Raw genomic sequence first — 21,447 nt, 5'->3', positions numbered from 1 at the left:
GCCGGCACCTAGGGAAACCTACCAAACCTGTGCATTTTTGAAAACTAGAGACCGAGGGGAATCCAAGATGGGGTGACTTGTGGGGCTCTGACCAGGTTCTGTTACCCAGAATCCTTTGCAAACCTCAAACTTTGGCTAAAAAAACACATTTTCCTCACATTATGGTGACAGAAAGTTCTGGAATCTAAGAGGAGCCACAAATTTCCTTCCACCCAGCGTTCCCCCAAGTCTCCCGATAAAAATGATACCTCACTTGTGTGGGTAGGCATAGCGCCCGCGACAGGAAATGCCCCAAAGCGCAACGTGGACACATCACATTTTTTGAAAGAAAACAGAGGTGTTTTTTGCAAAGTGCCTACCTGTAGATTTTGGCCTCTAGCTCAGCCGGCACCTAGGGAAACCTACCAAACCTGTGCATTTTTTAAAACTAGAGACCTAGGGGAATCCAAGATGGGGTGACTTGTGGGGCTCTGACCAGGTTCTGTTACACAGAATCCTTTGCAAACCTCAAAATTTGGCTAAAAAAACACATTTTCCTCATATTATGGTGACAGAAAGTTCTGGAATCTGAGAGGAGCCACAAATTTCCTTCCACTCAGCGTTCCCCCAAGTCTCCCGATAAAAATGATACCTCACTTGTGTGGGTAGGCCTAGCGCCCGCAACAGGAAATGCCCCAAAGCGCAACGTGGACACATCCCATTTTTTAACAGAAAACAGAGCTGTTTTTTGCAAACTGCCTACCTGTAGATTTTGGCCTCTAGCTCAGCCGGCACCTAGGGAAACCTACCAAACCTGTGCATTTTTGAAAACTAGAGACCGAGGGGAATCCAAGATGGGGTGACTTGTGGGGCTCTGACCAGGTTCTGTTACCCAGAATCCTTTGCAAACCTCAAACTTTGGCTAAAAAAACACATTTTCCTCACATTATGGTGACAGAAAGTTCTGGAATCTGAGAGGAGCCACAAATTTCCTTCCACCCAGCGTCCCCCCAAGTCTCCCGATAAAAATGATACCTCACTTGTGTGGGTAGGCCTAGCGCCCGCGACAGGAAATGCCCAATGCCCCAAAGCGCAACGTGGACACATCCCATTTTTTTAAAGAAAACAGAGGTGTTTTTTGCAAAGTGCCTACCTGTAGATTTTGGCCTCTAGCTCAGCCGGCACCTAGGGAAACCTACCAAACCTGTGCATTTTCGAAAACTAGAGACCTAGGGGAATCCAAGATGGGGTGACTTGTGGGGCTCTGACCAGGTTCTGCTACCCAGAATCCTTTGCAAACCTCAAAATTTGGCTAAAGAAACACATTTTCCTCACATTATGGTGACAGAAAGTTCTGAAATCTGAGAGGAGCCACAAATTTCCTTCCACCCAGCGTCCCCCCAAGTCTCCCGATAAAAATGATACCTGACTTGTGTGGGTAGGCCTAGCGCCCGCGACAGGAAATGCCCAATGCCCCAAAGCGCAACGTGGACACATCCCATTTTTTGAAAGAAAACAGAGGTGTTTTTTTGCAAATTGCCTACCTGTAGATTTTGGCCTCTAGCTCAGCCGGCACCTAGGGAAACCTACCAAACCTGTGCATTTTTGAAAACTAGAGACCTAGGGGAATCCAAGATGGGGTGACATGTGGGGCTTTGACCAGGTTCTGTTACCCAGAATCCTTTGCAAACCTCAAAATTTGGCTAAAAAAACACATTTTCCTCACATTATGGTGACAGAAAGTTCTGGAATCTGAGAGGAGCCACAAATTTCCTTCCACCCAGCGTTCCCCCAAGTCTCCCGATAAAAATGATACCTCACTTGTGTGGGTAGGCCTACCGCCCGCGACAGGAAATGCCCCAAAGCGCAACGTGGACACATCCCATTTTTTGAAAGAAAACAGAGGTGTTTTTTGCAAAGTGCCTACCTGTAGATTTTGGCCTCTAGCTCAGCTGGCACCTAGGGAAACCTACCAAACCTGTGCATTTTTGAAAACTAGAGACCTAGGGGAATCCAAGATGGGGTAACTTGTGGGGCTCTGACAAGGTTCTGTTACCCAGATTCCTTTGCAAACCTCAAAATTTGGCTAAAAAACACCTTTTCCTCTCATTTCGGTGACAGAAAGTTCTGGAATCTGAGAGGAGCCACAAATTTCCTTCTACCCAGCACTCCCCCAAGTCTCCCGATAAAAATGATACCTCACTTGTGTGGGTGGGCCAGGTGCCTGCAACAGAATAAGGCCCAAAACTTAGAGATCGAGGGGATAGCACAGCGAGTTTATAAGGACATATACTTTTATACATCTTTAGACTGACTCTGCTTTGGGGACCCACATAAGTGAGGTGTCATTTTACTTGGGAGACTGAGGGGAAAACTGGGGAGTAGGAATTTTGTGCTGGAGCGGTGATCCTACTAAGAAAAGTCAGGAAAATATGCTTTTTAAAGCAAATTTTGAGGTTTACAGAGGAGTCTGGGTATAAAAATGTTGGGGGAGCCACGCAAGCCACACCTCCCTGGACTCCTTGGGGTGTCTAGTTTTAAAAAATGTCTGGGTTTGGTAGGTTTCCCTAGATGAAGGCCGCACCCAGGACCAAAAACATAGGTGCCCCCTCCCCCCCAAACACAGGTAGTTTTGTAATATATCATTTTGATGTGTCGACATACGTCCGTGATGTGCCAAACACTAAAATTGTGAATAGAAACGCACTTAGCTTATGTAAAAAAGACCCCTCACCCACCAACCAAGTTGGTGGCATGCTTCATCATCGGGGTCCCACCCGAGGCACCTAGCGTGCCGCAGGTGTGCTGCGACGCCTGATTACAGCGGAGCAGGTTTTATCATTTTTACAACACATACTGGTTGGATTTGGCACGAGGGTGAGTGATGGTTCAGTGGATCAAATTTTATTAACAAGAGATTTCACAAAAATGAAATGCACTGTTAATAACTGAAAGGCAAAAAACGGAACCAATGACTCACAGCTCGTGAGCTGTAAAGCCGCGACAAGGCACCAACCGCTTTACAGTCCATTCACACACCTTTCATACATGACACGCACAAGACCATTCACACCGCCAGCCACGGGCCCAGCACATTACAACACTCACATCAACAGACCGCGCCACTCAAGGGCCCATCACTTACATACGCCCACATGCCTGATACAAGAATCACACCAGGTGATGGGAGTGTGGACTGGCGTTTGGCTGGCACAGCCAGCCAAGCGCCACCCCAAGCACACCGCCAGCCAAGCCCCACCCCAAGCACACCGCCTTCGAAGCCCCACCCCACGCACACCGCCAGCCAAGCGCCACCCCACGCACACCGCCAGCCAAGCCCCACCCCAAGCACACCGCCTTTCAAGCCCCACCCCACGCACACCGCCAGCCAAGCGCCACCCCACGCACACCGCCAGCCAAGCCCCACCCCAAGCACACCGCCTTTCAAGCCCCACCCCACGCACACCGCCTTCCAAGCCCCACCCCACGCACACCGCCAGCCAAGCGCCACCCCACGCACACCGCCTTTCAAGCCCCACCCCACGCACACCGCCTTCCAAGCCCCACCCCACGCACACCGCCAGCCAAGCGCCACCCCACGCACACCGCCTTTCAAGCCCCACCCCACGTACACCGGCAGCCAAGCGCCACCCCACGCACACCGCCAGCCAAGCGCCACCCCACGCACACCGCCAGCCAAGCGCCACCCCACGCACACCGCCATCACTTTTTTTTTGTTTATAAACAACAAAGAAACCACTAACTAATTATCAAATAAGTACAAAACTACAAACACAAAAGCTCTAACCAAATACATGACAGAGATGCCAACCGTGAAACATATGAAAATATAAAACAGACAGCTTACGCTCACGGTATTTCCCAGAAGTTTTTCTTTGTGTGGTAGCTTCTATAACAGCTGGGCACACACAGCCCAGGCTTTGAAGGGCATTCAGTGCAGTACATCCGGTTCTCCCTCCGGATTAATCTCCGGGCACATACTCTACATTTCTTTGTGGGCAAGTCTTTTTTGGGAGTGGGAGGAATGTGATCTGGAAAGTGCCGATCTTTCAATCTAGCCACATCCTCCACCCCTTCTACTCTAGGAACTCTTGCTGGTTCCACCACAATAAGGCTTTCTATCACCGACTCCTGAAATTTAACAAATGTCATCCTTGACTCAGGTGAACAATCCTTGTATACAATAAAGGCATTAAAAGTTGCCAAATGAAATAAATGTAGGGCCAACTTTTTATACCACACGTAAGACTTACGAAGAGCAGTGTAAGGTTCCAACCTCTGATCTACTCTATCAACACCACCCATGTGCCTATTGTAGTCCAAAATGCACGCAGGTTTGCGCACTTCCGCAACCTGACCCCGAACAGTCACAGGGGAAGTACTCTCATCATGGATGGTAGATAGCATGTACACATCCCTCCTGTCTGAAAATTTCATAGCTAGCAGCTCATTATTCCGCAAGGCACTGCACTGTCCCCTCTCAAGTTTTTTACAGACAAGCTCCCTTGGATAGCCTTTCCGGTTAGAACGGATTGTGCCACAAGCAACAGTGTCCACTCTAAACAACTCCTTGAACAACTGCACTCCAGTGTAGAAATTATCTACGTACAAATGGTGACCTTTGTTAAACAGCTGTCTAGCAAGTTCCCACACAATTTTTTCGCTAACTCCAAAAGTGGCCGGACAACCAGGAGGGTCAATACTGGAATCCCTACCAGTGTAGACCCGGAAATTATACACATATCCTGTACTGCTTTCTGACAGCAGATACAATTTAATCCCATACTGTGCCCTCTTACTAGGAATGTACTGCTTAACAACTAAACGCCCCTTGAAAAGGACCAAAGACTCGTCCACACTTATCTCTTTGCCCGGAACATAGACCTCTGAAAAACAATCCACAAAATGATCAAGGACAGGCCTAATCTTAAAATGACGGTCACAATCAGGGTGATCTCGTGGCAAGGCTAAAGTATTGTCTACAAAATGCAGCATACGAAGAAGAAGCAAATACCGATTACATGTCATAGTTGCAGGAAATATAGCTGTTGCCATCAAGGGACTAGTAGACCAATAAGAAGCCAGTGACGGCTTCCTGATCAACCCCATCAAAAAAGACAAACCTAAAAACTTTTTCATCTCTTCCAGATATGTGGGAACCCACTGAGTAGCTCTAGACTGAGGCTTAAGTCTGGCAGCGTTGTCCCGCAAATATTGCTCTGCATACACATTTGTCTGCTCCACAATCTCTTCCAAAAATACATCGTCCATAAACAAGTGAAAGAAATGGACAGGCAAAAAGTTTTCCGTATTAACTCTACACTCTGGGAGACCGGTAAATGCAGGTAACTGTGGCTGCTCCATGTTTGGGGCAATCCAGGTGTCAGGTCTTCTAATGGGAAACCCTTCAGCCCCAGGCTGCTGCACTCTTGGCACATCAATTTCCTCCTCTAACACAGGCCCTTCATCTGAACTGAGAGTAGCTTCCTTATCAGAAGAATACTCTCAGACAGAAAACTCACTTCCAGAATCTCCTGCTTCCTCCTCTGCCTCAGATGCAGAGTCAGTGTCGTAATCATGGTCTGAAGACGACTCAAAGAGCATGCGAACAACCTGCTGAGCGGTCACTCTGCGGCTAGCCATGATCCTCACTAACAACAAATGGATTGCCAACAACAACTAGCACTAAAATAAGTAATAAACAAAGTGTAGCTTTATCACAAAGAGTTATGTACTAAAAAAACTATACCACTCACTTGCCTGAAAAAGCTACTCACCAAGCAACTACTCTGCACAGACATAGCAATCACCAATGATATCCCACTAAAAAGAAAAAAGAAAAAAGCAAATTAAACATATGACAACACAAATATCATTGTGCTCAAATCTAAGGACAATTTCAAACACACAATACTGCATTTAGTACACCGCCTACAAACATGTCATTCATGCATGTCAACAATACAATTGCTTTCACTTACCTAAAACATGCAACTATGCAAACCGGAGGACAACTACTGCCAAAACCGCAAGGATCCACAGCAAAGGAAGCAAAAGCGTTGAACTAGAAGAAAAAGAAGAAATAAATTGTTATAATCACAAATACAAATACTTCGCCAGTTGACAAACACCCCACCACCAAGAACTTAGAAGTTGTCCCTGGTACCTAAGTGGATCCTGCCCCCCTCGGGGGCAGATGGGTGTAAAAAAATTGGCCAATCTGCCCCCAAGCGGGGCAGAAATGGGCAACACCTCTGTGCCCCCTTTAGGGGGCGACCCTTCCCAAAGGGGGGCGCCCCCAGCACAAAACAAAAAAAAGGGAACAAAAAAAAAAATCCCTGGCGTATTGGTGGTTTCTGCCCTCCTTGGGGGCAGATGGGCCTACAAAAATAGGGCCATCTGCCCCCAAAGGGGGCAGAGATGGCCAATACGAATTTCCCCACTTTGGGGGGGGCGACCGTTGCCCAAGGGGTGCCCCCAAACACACACCACACACACACCACACAATCCCTGGCGCCTAGTGTGCTTCCACCCCCCCCGGAGCCAGATCGTCCCAAAAAATGGCTGGTCTGCCATCGGGGGGGCCGAAACAGAAAAAATAAATAGCCCCCCAGGGGAGCAACCCTTGCCCAAGGTGTTGCCCCCAAAAGAAACATTTAATTACGAAGAAATCCCTGGTGTCTAGTGGATTTTGCCCCCCCCGGGGGCAGATCGGCCGAAAAATCGGCAATCTGCCCCCAGGGGGGGCGAAACACTAAATAAAATGGACCCCGGGGGGGCGACCCTTGCCCAAGGGGTCGCCCCCAAAATACAGAAACAAAACAAAATCCCTGGTGTCTAGTGGATTTCGCCCCCCCCCCGGGGGCAGATCTGCCAAAAAAATTGGCGATTGCCCCCGAGGGGGGCGAAATACTAAAAAATATTGCCCCCCAGGGGGGCCACCCTTGCCCAAGGGCTCGCCCCCAAAAGAAACAGACCTGGAAAAATCCCTGGTGGCTAGTGGAGATTCCTGCTCCACGATTGCGGGCCCTGCCCGCGATCGTGGAGCAGGAATCTAGTGAAAACAGGCACAGGGGGAAAGGAAAAACCCTTTCCTTTCCCCGGTGTCTGTTTTCCCCCCCCAAAACCCCAAAAAACGAAAGGACTCACCTGTGGAGTTCCTTTCCCCTCGACGCGCTGGAAGCAAATGGCTTCCAGCGTGTCCCGGCAACACTTGATGACACCGGCGCGCTGTGGCACGCTGACGTCCTCAGATTGCCGGGGGGGCCGGGGGTGGAAGGGGAATGTCTTCCCCTTCCATCCCCACCTTGGGGAGGGAGGGGGGTGCACAGGGGGGGCGCGCTAGCGCTCCCCCAAGTTCCTGTGCCTTGGACGAGGTGACCTCGTCCAAGGCACGCGGGAACTGTAGCCTTGGACGAGGTCACCTCGTCCAAGGCACAGAAGCGGTTAATATCAATGGCAGAATATCAATGGTATATGGATATCAAATGGATATCTAAGTCATTTAGGGGGTCATTCTGACCCTGGCGGTAGTCTACCGCCAGGGCCAACGACCCCGGATGCACCGCCAACAGGCTGGCGGTGCATCCCCTGAGGAATCCTCCATGGCGGCGCTGCAGGCAGCGCCGCCATGGGGATTCCGACCCCCTTACCGCCAGCCTGGTTCTGGCGGTTTTGACCGCCAGAACCAGGCTGGCGGTAACGGGTGTCGTGGGGCCCCTGGGGGTCCCTGCAGTGCCTATGCCATTGGCATGGGCACTGCAGGGGCCCCCTAACAGGGCCCCACTGAGAATTTCAGTGACTGCATAGCAGACACTGAAATTCGCGACGGGTGCAACTGCACCCGTCGCACCCTTTCCACTCCGCCGGCTCCATTCGGAGCCAGCATCCTCGTGGATAGGGGTTTCCCGCTGGGCGGGCGGGCGGCCTTCTGGCGGTCGCCCGCCCGCCCAGCAGGAAACTCAGAATCACCGCGGCAGTCTTATGACCGAGCAGCGGTGTTCTGGCGGGGGAACTTTGGCGGGCGGCCTCCGCCGCCCGCCAAAGTCGGAATCACCCCCACAGTCAGTCAAGGAACTTTTATACAGCACAAGGCCATAAATAGATAAATAGCATACATACATATTATTAAAAACAAAACATTATAAAATAATTAATACAAACACAAGACATCCAGCAGCTCCATTACCACTTTCCTATCAATACCAACAACAATACAATATGAGTAAAAACATTAACACAGGCTGCTTAGCACCTACCTTCATAAGAGCAATCATTTATAATAGGGAAGCAACTCAAGTATCATGCGTTGATATAGGTTACAGCTTTTCTAATTTTCAAATCTTGATGAACATAACCTAAAACAGAAGCGCAGCATAACTCTGACTATAAAAATTGGAGGCGATACAGACAGGAGGTAAAAGAGCTTAAACCAAAGGTGTGCAGGAAAGGATGTAAAAAATGCACCCTTGACCTTGAAGAAAAGCCACAAAAAAACAAAGTGAGACAATGTTTGCTTAGAAGTGAAGTCACAGGGACAAGTAGGTACGGTGGCCCTGCTTAGGATGGGCTACCAGGTAGTGCAGGGTGCCTAATCTAAAGCGGGTCAAAACAAATCTACATTCAGAATTTGTGACCCATATAAGGTGGGGTTACACTCCCACAACCTGCTAATGGGCGACTGAGGAAATTGATTGGCATTTGGCAAATCTGAATTGCATTCTGGCATAAAGGAAAAGAGATTTCACCAGATTTTTCGAACTGCCATTAATTTCATGTGGGCAAAGGAAAAATGTGGACAACCCTAAGGTTAAAAAAGTATTTTGGACATATGAAATCCAATGGATGGAAGCCATGTGGTCTTGTCTAAGGTAGTCAGTAAAACATCAGTTAAGAGAAAGAAGTATGGTGCAAGAGGCAGATTTTAAACCATAATAACAGCGGGGCAAACTCGATTATGCCCTCCAGGAAGGACAAGCTGGTTTCCAAATGAGTAATAAGTCTGGCTTTAAGTCCTTACACTGACAGATTGGAGGAGAGTAATGCTAGAATGGGCAGGTGCAGAAGCGGAACATATGCGGAGGTCTCGGAGAGATGAGTGGGTTGGGGATGATTTGATGGCCTGGAGTGTATGACTCAATCCTTAATAGACTCCACAGAATGTGACCACAACAACTTAAAGACACAAGGTTCACAAATACTGCCTAAACAGGGGGAAGAGTACAGTGTGGGAAAGGTGAGGGAGACTCCTATCTGTAGACAAATGGGTCTAATCCTCATGTTCGGGGCTCTCCGAGTTGCGGAGCTGGAGAGTTAGCCAACAGCCTGCCCAAATCTGCACAAATCTTTTGACCCATGAATGATTCCTAATGAAGAATTGGAAGCCTGAGGTAGGGAGGGAATGGGTAGGGGGTATATATGGACAGGACTACTACTGTATCCTATACATATGTGGGATCATGCAGAAAAAAATGTTTAATGTCTATGATTGTAGTTGTGCTGAAATGCTGATAAAAAACATTTTTAAAAAAGGCTGGTTGTACTCCTAGGCGAGGCGAGTAACCTACACAAAAATGTATTTTCTATTATTTGGAGGTTGTCCAAAGAGGTGTAACCGCAAACTCCAGCCCTGTAGGTCCCCCTGAGACATACACTTGCTCTTATAAAGTGAAATAAGTTCTCTAATGGGCTTATGATCAAGTCTCTTTGTTACGACTCGGTCGTCCCATTTCCAGGGGGCGCTGTAAGGGGACTGTCAGAAGCCTGGGAATCACCTTGAACACCTATCTAGAGTCCCTTGCTGACTCCTGTTTGTTTCTCTTTTCTCCATGGTACACTTGTGTAGGACTACATTTGCTTCTTGGGACTGCAAATCCCATAATGCACAGCTTGGTAGTCAGGAAAACCCGGATTCTGTTTCCCATTGTTTTCAATGGGAGAAGTCCAGTTGCTCCTTTTCACTGGATCCTCTCCTCCAGGACTTGCAAGTGTCCGAAACCACACACACCTGAAACCTCTCCTGTGCAGCCCAGCTTGGAACTGCTTATAAGCAGCCATTTCCTCAAGCTCCCCGTCGTGCATCGGACTTCAATTCCTTTGTGTTACAGACCCCTTGTCGGATGGTGTTCCAGTTTTGTTCCTGTTCTGTTCCAGCCTGATTCTGTTTCCTGTTTCTCTACCCTGCTCCTGATTGTTCCAGCCAGAGTCTGCTCCCTACTTCTTAGCCTTGTACCTGTTTGTTTCTTCCAAAGCCTGCTCCCTGTTTCTCTGCCCTGCTCCTGCCTTGTTTCAGCCTGAACCTTCTCTCTGTTTCCCAGTCCTGTTTACTGCTCATTTCCTACTCCCTGTATTCCAGTCCTGTCCTTGCCTGTTCCAGCCAGAGCCTGTTCTCAGTTTCCCAGTCCTGTCTCTGTCTGTCCCAGACAGAAGTTTGCGCCCTGTTTTCAAGTCCTAGACCCGCCTTTGCTTCAGCCTGAGCCTGTTCCTAGTTCTTGCCTCTGTCTCTTTGTTTGTTCCCTTCTGTTTCTGTTTCTTCTTGGTTCTTTGTGTCTGGTAAGTGTTCTATCAGTCTTCACCAGTGTATACGTGTCCTCCTGTGTACTGGGGTTGGCTCCTGGTTTCCAGGAGGCAATTCCAGCCCCCATCCTTGTCCAGTGTTATACGTTGTATTTCGTGCCTAACAGTGACAGTGTGCTATTGCTGTTTTCTCAGGAATCGCCACTGTGTTTCCAGCTGGACCCACAAGAGCATGTCCTGTGTATGTAAGTACTATCCTTGTTTGTGCTCTAGGGTCCAGAGACAGAATCACTTCTGCTGCCTCCTTTCTATGGGGCTGGCAGGGTGACTATCTGTAAGAGCAAACTGCACAGAGGCATTGAGATTCCCTGTCACTGTGGGAGGTTCTGCGCCTTACTCTGTGTACAACCCCAGCGTGTTTGTCCACTGGTAATCCGTTTCCTGTTTGTTCACACAAGGGTTGCTCTGCTTTTACTTTCCTGTTTCCTGTGCCTATCCATAGCTGTCCTTTCCGTGTATGCCTTTAGCTGCTCCTCTGCCCCAGTGTACTACCGCTTTAGGATATTCGGTGACCTCAAGGGGTGTCCCAACCAAAGTCCTGATCAGACCCGCCCGAAACCGTGACAGAATGCACGACCCAAACATTTCAAGCTCCCCAGGCAGCAAAGGCACACACAGACCTAAAATGCTTTCCTGTCATGTTAAGACACCCCTTTCTAAACCTAGACTTTCTCTGAAGACCTCTAAAAAAGGCCTTAGTTTAAAGGATAGACTTGTTAAAGAAAATCAAAGATTGCAAATGCAGTACTACATTGCGTGGCTTGCTGATTCATCAATGTTCAACTATTATAGTATATGTGATTATGACCCCCAATCCCTGTCTGTAGAAGAATTACAAAGTAATAATGAGTTTTTGGAGGTTCTATTACCTCAAACAGGGGAGAATGTTCCTAACAGTGAAAGTGCTTTTGCTACTTCTGCACAAGACATTTACTCTCAAGAAACCCTGGTTAATTCCTTGCCTCGTGCTAGTGCATCCCAAATTCACTTCCAGGACTCTGTCAAAACAAAGAACCCTGACACTGTTCAAGAAGCCACACTAGGGATTCCCTTGTTTTCTGTTGAGTGCTTCAGCCCATCTAGGCCAGTTCCTCGGAATTCAAAGTGCTGTGCTGACTCGTGTAAGGATCTACCAGTCCCTCAGTGCTTTCAAGTCAGCAGGATAGAACCTGTATCAAAGGGATCAGTAAAGACTGTGGGATTCCTTAGTTCAACTCACAAGGCTTGTGCTCTTCCCAAACTGGATGATAATACACCTGTCTCAATCCCTAAAAGCTCTGCTAAACCCTTTTCTATTCTGAGTGGGTTTGATAACAATATGGACATACACACACTAAAAGAGCAGTTTTGGCAGATTAAAAGGCAGATATCAGACTTCTATGATGAATATGTTGTAACATACACAAGAAATCTTGCACATGGGCTCTTTTCATCAATGCATATTTCACTGTTGGCAGAACCAGACATTCTGTTTATCTGCAAGGTAGAAGAAGTAACAGAGCAGCTGATGGAAACTACTGCAAGGCAATTTGAAAACCTGAAAAAAGAAAATGATCACCAGCTTTCGCTTAAAGAACAGTATGCTACCTCATGTGCCTCTCCAAAGACTGCTATAAAGCAGATTTTCCCTGCTATGAATGAATGTCAAGAGACTGCTCCAGTTATAAATATATCAGCATCTTCTTCAGACTCTCTCTCAACTTGTAGTTTTCCAGAGAATATCCCTGTGCAGTTGACTGAATCACTGACATCTCTGAGAGATTTGACACCTCTTGATTCAAAAGATGGATCAGAGTCTTCAGAAGGAAGTGTTTCAGCCCCTCTATCAGAACAAATAAAGCCAAAGGAAGAAGAGAGTTCTGATGCAGACTCCAATAGCTGCATCTTAAGAAACCAAGATATGACTTTACTGGAGGTTTATGGCAAGTTGTGCAACAGTGTTGAAGAATCTGAATCTAATGATGACAGTGGTTCCTGCCTTGCCGTGAACAAACCTGCAGATAGTGCTGTTCAAATGGCGCACACACCAGAATTTTCAGATTGTGGGGATACTCCTGCCCTGTCAAACAATATCATAGAATTTTTAGACAATAAAGAGACAGTTCCTGTTTCAAGTGAACTAAGGGATTTTTCTGACCATGAAGAAATACCCGCAATTACTAAGAATGTAATGGACTTCTCAGAAAGTTTAAAAATCTCTTCTGTGTCAAAGCAAACCGTGGAGAATTCAGACAAGGAAGAAAGCCAGCAATCTGAAACTAAACAGCCTGTCATAAGAAATGAGAGCCTTCTCCTAGAACTGGACACAGTTGCAGCCTCAACCATTGACTCTGACTTGCTGTTCCTTGCCACTGCGTTGCCTGTTTCCAGCTCAACGGTTAGTGAAGAACAGGTCTCTGATCTACCGGTATCTGATTTTGATGTAAAATCAGCCACACCAACGCCACCTGCTGTGTCCCTGAAATTAAAGACTCCTGAAACCCAGCAATCTGAAACCGAAGCTCAAGTACTGAAAGATATAATATGTCCCACTAAAACTAAAGACTTGAATTTGAATCTTGTATTCGAAGATCTGATGATAAGTACTGTTCTTAGTGTTTTATTGCAAGAAACCATCATCAATTCAAAGGCTAGAGCTGAAAAGTTAGGTAACAGTGTAAAGGTGATTTCTGAAGAGACTCCAGTTCTATTTCTTTCCAAAGAACAACCTTTCAGTGTTAACAGAGTTGAAGATCAACTACCTGTAGTAGAAACACTTTGCAAAGAAACCATTTCTGATACCATGAATACACCAGAGAGCACTTGCAATGAAGAAATCTCAGTCTTGTCTGAAGATCACCCTAAAGAATTAGCTTGTGGAACTTCTACATTTTCAGATGTTAATCCAGTTTCTAAAGACTTGAAAACTCTTATTGCTCCTGAATGTGATACTCCGAAGTCATCCAAGATGAAAGACAATTCTGACTTTTTCATGTTTACTTTGAGAACACCAGTTACCCATGTCTCCCAAGTCTCTATGCTTTGCAATCCTCAGACCACAATCAATGCAAATACTGCTGCAGAAACAGACATATCCTGCTTGTCGGAAGGTGTTACAAACCTTACAGTTACTAACACGCCAATTATCTCCTCTAAAGAAGACAGTACTGAACAGGAAACTAAAGTCCTAAAGAATACCGCCCATAATGCCATTCCAGATCTCCTTGCTCCTGAATCCACTTCACCAGAAACCAACTCCATGCACTCCTCCAGTATCACTCAAACAATAAAGAGGAAAGACATCGGAGCCCATATGGGTATTAATACATGCTCTGCTCATTGGAAGTTTCACCTATGGCAGGACTGTAAACTTATCAACCAAGGTTGGTGTTGGATTTTCTTGCTTTGGCTTTTCCTCTTCAACTTTTTTCAGCCAAAGGATCGCCTTCTCTTCATGAGCAGACTGGTGGGAGGGGGTATACTGTTACGACTCGGTCGTCCCATTTCCAGGGGGCGCTGTAAGGGGACTGTCAGAAGCCTGGGAATCACCTTGAACACCTATCTAGAGTCCCTTGCTGACTCCTGTTTGTTTCTCTTTTCTCCATGGTACACTTGTGTAGGACTACATTTGCTTCTTGGGACTGCAAATCCCATAATGCACAGCTTGGTAGTCAGGAAAACCCAGATTCTGTTTCCCATTGTTTTCAATGGGAGAAGTCCAGTTGCTCCTTTTCACTGGATCCTCTCCTCCAGGACTTGCAAGTGTCCGAAACCACACACACCTGAAACCTCTCCTGTGCAGCCCAGCTTGGAACTGCTTATAAGCAGCCATTTCCTCAAGCTCCCCGTCGTGCATCGGACTTCAATTCCTTTGTGTTACAGACCCCTTGTCGGATGGTGTTCCAGTTTTGTTCCTGTTCTGTTCCAGCCTGATTCTGTTTCCTGTTTCTCTGCCCTGCTCCTGATTGTTCCAGCCAGAGTCTGCTCCCTACTTCTTAGCCTTGTACCTGTTTGTTTCTTCCAAAGCCTGCTCCCTGTTTCTCTGCCCTGCTCCTGCCTTGTTTCAGCCTGAACCTTCTCTCTGTTTCCCAGTCCTGTTTACTGCTCATTTCCTACTCCCTGTATTCCAGTCCTGTCCTTGCCTGTTCTCAGTTTCCCAGTCCTGTCTCTGTCTGTCCCAGACAGAAGTTTGCGCCCTGTTTTCAAGTCCTAGACCCGCCTTTGCTTCAGCCTGAGCCTGTTCCTAGTTCTTGCCTCTGTCTCTTTGTTTGTTCCCTTCTGTTTCTGTTTCTTCTTGGTTCTTTGTGTCTGGTAAGTGTTCTATCAGTCTTCACCAGTGTATACGTGTCCTCCTGTGTACTGGGGTTGGCTCCTGGTTTCCAGGAGGCAATTCCAGCCCCCATCCTTGTCCAGTGTTATACGTTGTATTTCGTGCCTAACAGTGACAGTGTGCTATTGCTGTTTTCTCAGGAATCGCCACTGTGTTTCCAGCTGGACCCACAAGAGCATGTCCTGTGTATGTAAGTACTATCCTTGTTTGTGCTCTAGGGTCCAGAGACAGAATCACTTCTGCTGCCTCCTTTCTATGGGGCTGGCAGGGTGACTATCTGTAAGAGCAAACTGCACAGAGGCATTGAGATTCCCTGTCACTGTGGGAGGTTCTGCGCCTTACTCTGTGTACAACCCCAGCGTGTTTGTCCACTGGTAATCCGTTTCCTGTTTGTTCACACAAGGGTTGCTCTGCTTTTACTTTCCTGTTTCCTGTGCCTATCCATAGCTGTCCTTTCCGTGTATGCCTTTAGCTGCTCCTCTGCCCCAGTGTACTACCGCTTTAGGATATTCGGTGACCTCAAGGGGTGTCCCAACCAAAGTCCTGATCAGACCCGCCCGAAACCGTGACACTCTTTCACAACCTAAACATTGAGTCGATTGTCCCCTCAAATCAGACAGCACTTCGGATCAAAAGATGATCACAATTCAAATTACCTGACATCAGAACCCCTATGTAATTAAAGTTAGATATGGGAGTCCCCACTATATTATGAGAGCTGGTATTTTTAGGGCCACATATCATAATGTGGGATTTTTTGTGGTTAATTTTCAAATTAAGCTCCACCACAAAGTCATTAAAAATATCCAGTAATAGCTGGAGGCTATTAGCTGTGTGGGCGATCTGCATCGTCCATGTAAAGTAATGCATGGACAATGCAGTTTCCAAATCTGGGAAGATCTTTACCTCTTGCTGCCAGCTCGTTCTTGAGGGCATTAATATAAAAGAGAAATAAAAAGAGAGCTAAAGTACAACCCTGTCTCATGCCCTTAGTGGACTATAAAGAGGGGTATAATCATCATTTGTGCTATAGCGAACTGGTGCCTTGGTTCTCCAATTCAGAAATTTTAACAAATCAATCAAAGCACAATTAATCCCTGCTTTCCCCATCATTAGCCACAGCCTTGTTCCTATCCACCACTTGAAAGGTCCATAAAGGCCCAAGTGGTGTACCATGCCCCTTGACTGAACATATTTCTTCCTCAATAATGAGAAGGTTCAAAGTTTGCTCAATTGTACAAACTTTCTTGGGAAAACCGTATTAAGTTTCAGAAAATAACTTATTATCAGTAGCCCAACCCTCTAGGAGTTGAAGAATGACCCGGCTTAAGATCTTAACCGAGAAATACAGGAGAGAGATTGCCTTATAACATGAAGGCTGCTTCTTGTTTCCTTTTTTAAAGATAATACCAGTACAGAATTGCTCCAAGTATTAGGAATATTTCCTCCTACAACTTTGCAGAAAACATTTGTTAGCAGAGGTGCCCAAAATGAGGGGTTCTGTCTGGAAACATCAACAGGAACCGCATCCAGACCTGGCACCTTACCGGGCGATGATTTTAAAATGGCTCTAGTTATTATATTAATGTCGATAGCGTTGCTTGAGGCAAGACTATCTGTTCTAGATGGGATTGGGACCACTACTGTAGGTTGGGGGAGACCCTTGTCACTCAAAATGTTAAAAAGGTACTCAACCCGTTCCTCTGCGGGGATATGGCATTCCAATTTGGGTTGATTATCATCTGAGAAACAGGATCTATTAATACCTTCCCAGACGCCTCTGTGTCCCTTAGAGAAGAGGCAGCTTATAGATCATTCCAGGCCTGTTTCCTAATCTCCAGTTTTCTAGCTTCTACAGTGGCTTTATACAATGCTCTAATAATTCTAACTTGGGCCATATTATATGGGGATGCATTTAGAGCCTGCTTTAGCTGCTTTTAGAGCTGTAGTGCAGCTAAAGTCAAGCCAATTATAAGGACGGGATTCCCTGGACAACAGTCGACAGACCAACAGGCTTGATGCATGTTGATAGATTCCTTAAAAGACCTGTCCAGAATTAGCCTCATCAGACAAACAGATCATGAAGTTGTCATATTGCTCAGAAATTAACTTTTACAAGAAATCATTGTGATCCACTTTGTCCCAAGACGAATACCCTCATTGTTGGCGATCTGTAAAGCAGAAGGGCGGTAATACTTTTGCAAACTAGAGGAAGGGCAGGATAAAACTAGAACATTAGGGATATCTAAGTCATAACATCTGTTATGTTAATTTAGTTTTACTATAATTTTAAGTGTGAATGTGTGAATAAAGTGATTGAATAATTTTTAATTCAATTGAATATTGTTTTTTCTAAATATTTTTTAACTTTTTATTATTCCCTTTATTGGGGGTTGGTTCCATTACTTTTGTTTTTTTTAATTTATAATGCAGAGCACTCCATAGTGGAGGCACAGAACACGGTATTCAGAGCACAGTTCTAACCCTATCTTGACAAACTGAATATGACATGCAGGAAAAGGAAGAAGGCCATTCTAGAAAAATCTTAAGATGACAACACAATGCTCCTTCGTTCTGCTGCTCTCTCTCTGATATTCCCAAATGGCTGTGGATCGCTATGTAAGGGGACCTGGTTTATCCCTTCAGGGAGAGGGTTTTCCAGTAGTAAATCCAGCCTTACAGGTTACCTGATATCATCCTTGGATCTGCTCACTGTACCGAAGGGGCCTGAGAAGAACGTGCCTGACCATTCAGGCCCAGCTGGAGATCCATGAGAAGCAGCAAAGTGGCAATTCATGCAAAATAAAAAAGTAAAACTTTATTTGTGGTTTGAAAGTATTTTAGTGTCATGTCTTTTTTGTTTTATTTATATCTATGTTGTCAATATTATGGTCCTCATTATGACATTGGTGGTAAATACTGCTTACCACCACACTGACGCCCGCCAATATACCGCCGCAGTGACGGATATCCGTTCACCATATTATGACACACACACACCAATCCGACAGAATGCAGCCACATACACAAATTCGCCAGAACTAAGGTCAGTGTTAAAGTGGAGGACCCAACACCCATACTGTTACGCCAACAAAACAACGCCCATCACACTGTGACCCGCGAATCACCACGGCAGACATTCAGCGGCGGAAAACCATTGGCGGTACACACCGCCGCACTCGGAACAGACACCCACATACAAAAAAACACTACATTGTCCAATACAAAAGAAAACACACCTGACACCAGTACACACACCACACCCACACACCCACACCACTATAAAACACACACCCACATTACCCACAACCCTTTACCAACAACAATTTGGAGATTGATATGAATAGCACAGAGACAACTAGACACATACACCACTCACAGCCATACATCCCTCACACACTCACATCACACACCCCACCACATTACTCAACACACTCTCACCAACACACACCACACAACACCCATGGCACCACAAAGGCACCCCCGTTTGACTGAGGAGGAGTTAAGGGTCATGGTGGAAGAAATTGTCAGGTCGAGCCACAGCTGTTTGCAGTACAGGTACAGCAAATATCCATTGCAAGGAAGATGGGGCTATGGCGGAGAGCACCCAAGAACAAGGGACGACATCAGGAAGAGGTGGAACGACCTAAGGGGGAAGGTATGTTCCATAGCAGCAAGGCTCCAGCTTGCCATACAGAGGAATGGCGGTGGACCCCCACCTCCTCCCCCACAGCTCACAGCATGGGAGGAGCAAGTACTGGCATTACTGCATCCTGAGGGAAACGCTGGACATGCCAACACCCCCCCCACCCTCACTCCCATCACTCCACTCCATCCCACACACTGCACCTACACAAACGACTAACCACAATGCCAAGCCCTGCATGCCATACCAATGCATGGACACCCCTCCCAGCCCTGCATGGACACACATCACTAAAGCATGCACATCATAGGGAACCTAATATTCCCACAATATATCACAATACACAAGCAAAAGGTGTCAGGGCAACACCAAAGATAGAAGGGAAGCCACAGATGTAATATATGTCATATACATGAAGCATAATACATCATTTACATCCCCACAGGTACCCCAGCCAATGTCAGTGGAGAGGAGGTGCCACCACTATCCAGTCCCCCAACAGAAGATGCCCCCATTGATGACAGTAACTCTGTACTTCATGATCTGGAGGACCTTCCTGGCCCATCAGGGACCACTGTACAGCCGGTCACCTAAGCACAATCACAGTCCACCACAGAGCCTCCCCCATCAGGCTCCAACACCATAGCACCTACCCTGTGTACCGATACCTCTGTCCCCAGGACATGTCTGTCAATCAGCAGTGTGCTCACCTGTTCAGGGACCCCAGGCCACACCTCACCCCCAAGACAATCAGGGACCTGGGGTCAGTGGCAGTGGGCACACCATTCAGGGGACAGTGGTACAGGCACACAGGGAAACTGGGAGGACTGCTGTCCGCCAGTGGGAGGACAGGACCAAAGAACCGACTCTCCAGGAGGCACTCTCTGAGATCCTGGGAGCCCACCAATATTCCCAGGATACGATGGGCCAGATCCTTGACAACGTGCAGGAGAACAGGCGGCTGCAGGAGGGACAGTATCAGGGGATCAGGGAGGACTTGCAGGCCATCAATACCATCCTGATCTCCATGGCAGTGGTGCTGGCAGACATGGCCAACATCATGAGGGAGGCAACAGCACATCAGCGGGCCCCTACCACAAGCCAGTCAACTGAACAGTCCTCCACTTCCGCTGCCGCTAGTAGCCAGGAGGCCCCGCCACAGAACCCACAGGCCACCAGCATCTCTCCCCTGCAGATGGTGAACCATCCCTCAAACGTTCCCTGAGACCCAAACAGAAGCCAGAGACACTTGCCAAGACCACCGCCAGGAAATTAGACTCTCCTGATTGTCCCCTTGTGTCCCACACTGTCACCTTGTCCACCTTGAGCTGCCTTTGCTCCCCTTCCTATGGACACTTGGACACTGCACCTGTGCTACAAACAGACTGGAACAATACCCTGGACTTTCCTCCATCATCCCCCCATTCCATTGCACTTTCCCCTTAATTTCTTAGCACTACAATAAACACCCTTGAACACAACTCAAATACGTGTATGTCATCTGTTGAAACAGTGTATTCATGGAAACTGTTATGTCCATTGCAAATGAGCTGTACAGTGTGAGAGCATAGAAATAATGACCTGTAGGTGGCTGTAGTCAGCACATCTGTACACAGATGGCATTGCACTAACATCTGTAAAATGAGAATCCATGGACGACAGTAAGTAGAGGTAACAAGTGGGTAATGCCATCATGCCGCAGCCACACAGAATACACCAATAGTCATTGAAATGTGAAGTTGCACTGACTCACCTGTGTGTCATTGAAAGTACTGACGGATAACTGTGGTTCTGTTGTCCTCATCCTCATCTTCAGCTTCTTCATCCTCACTGTCATCAGTGTCTACTGCAGCCACAGGGGCATCTCCAGTATCCTACTCCTGCAGAAAAGGTACATGGCATCTGAGGGCCAGTTTGTGGAAAATGCAGCATGCCACGACTATCTGGCAGACCTTCTCAGGTGAGTAGCACAGGGATCCACCTGTCAGATGGAGGCACCCAAACCTGGCCTTCAGGAGGCCGAAGGTTCTCTCGATGATCCTCCTGGTTCGCCCATGTGCCTCATTATAACGTTCTTCAGCCCTTGTCCTGGCATTCCTCACAGGGGTTAGCAGCCACAATAGGTTTGGGTAGCCAAAGTCACCTGCAGGTATTGAGGGGCAACATTTAGCCACACACTATCCTATGAGGTTAACATCAGAGGCATACACTAACAAACACTGGGTGGGGACCAAGGCTCACCTATAAGTCACACCCTGTGCTTCTGTAGTTGGGCCATCACATTTGGGATGCTGCTATTTTTTAGGACAAAGGCATCATGCACCAACCCAGGATACTTAACATTGACCTGGGAGATATACTGGTCGGCCAGGCACACCATCTGCACATTCATGGAGTGGAAACTCTTACGATTCCTGTACATCTGTTCATTCAAGCGGGGGGACAAACGCAATATGTGTCCCGTCAGTCACCCCAATAATATTGGGTTTATGTCCCATTGCATAGAATCCGGCCTTCACAGTGGCCAAATCTTCCACCTGGGGGAAAGCTATGTAGCTGCACCTGTATTTTACCAGGGCAGACAACACTCTTGCCAGCACGACCACTGGCTGTGACATTTCTGCTGCCAAGCCCACTGTCACTTGCAAAGAACTTGTCGCCCTGTCCAGTGTATAGGTGAAGATAATGTGCCTCTCCTCCAATGTAGCTAAGTCCACCAGGGGTCTGTACACGGGGTTTTGTCTCCACCTCCTATTCATCCACAGCGGTAGGTTTCTAAGGTACACAAGAATGAGTAGGCTGTCACAATTTGAACAACTAAACCACAACATCAGTCCACATGGTGCACCTATGTATTCGGACAGTGTAAATGTCGAAGTATGTTCCTATTTAACCTGTGACGCAGTAACTGTCGATA

This window comes from Pleurodeles waltl, chromosome 12 (assembly GCF_031143425.1).
Source record: "Pleurodeles waltl isolate 20211129_DDA chromosome 12, aPleWal1.hap1.20221129, whole genome shotgun sequence".
In the NCBI taxonomy this organism is placed as follows: Eukaryota; Metazoa; Chordata; class Amphibia; order Caudata; family Salamandridae; genus Pleurodeles; species Pleurodeles waltl.
Note: the sequence above shows the minus strand (reverse complement) of the source record.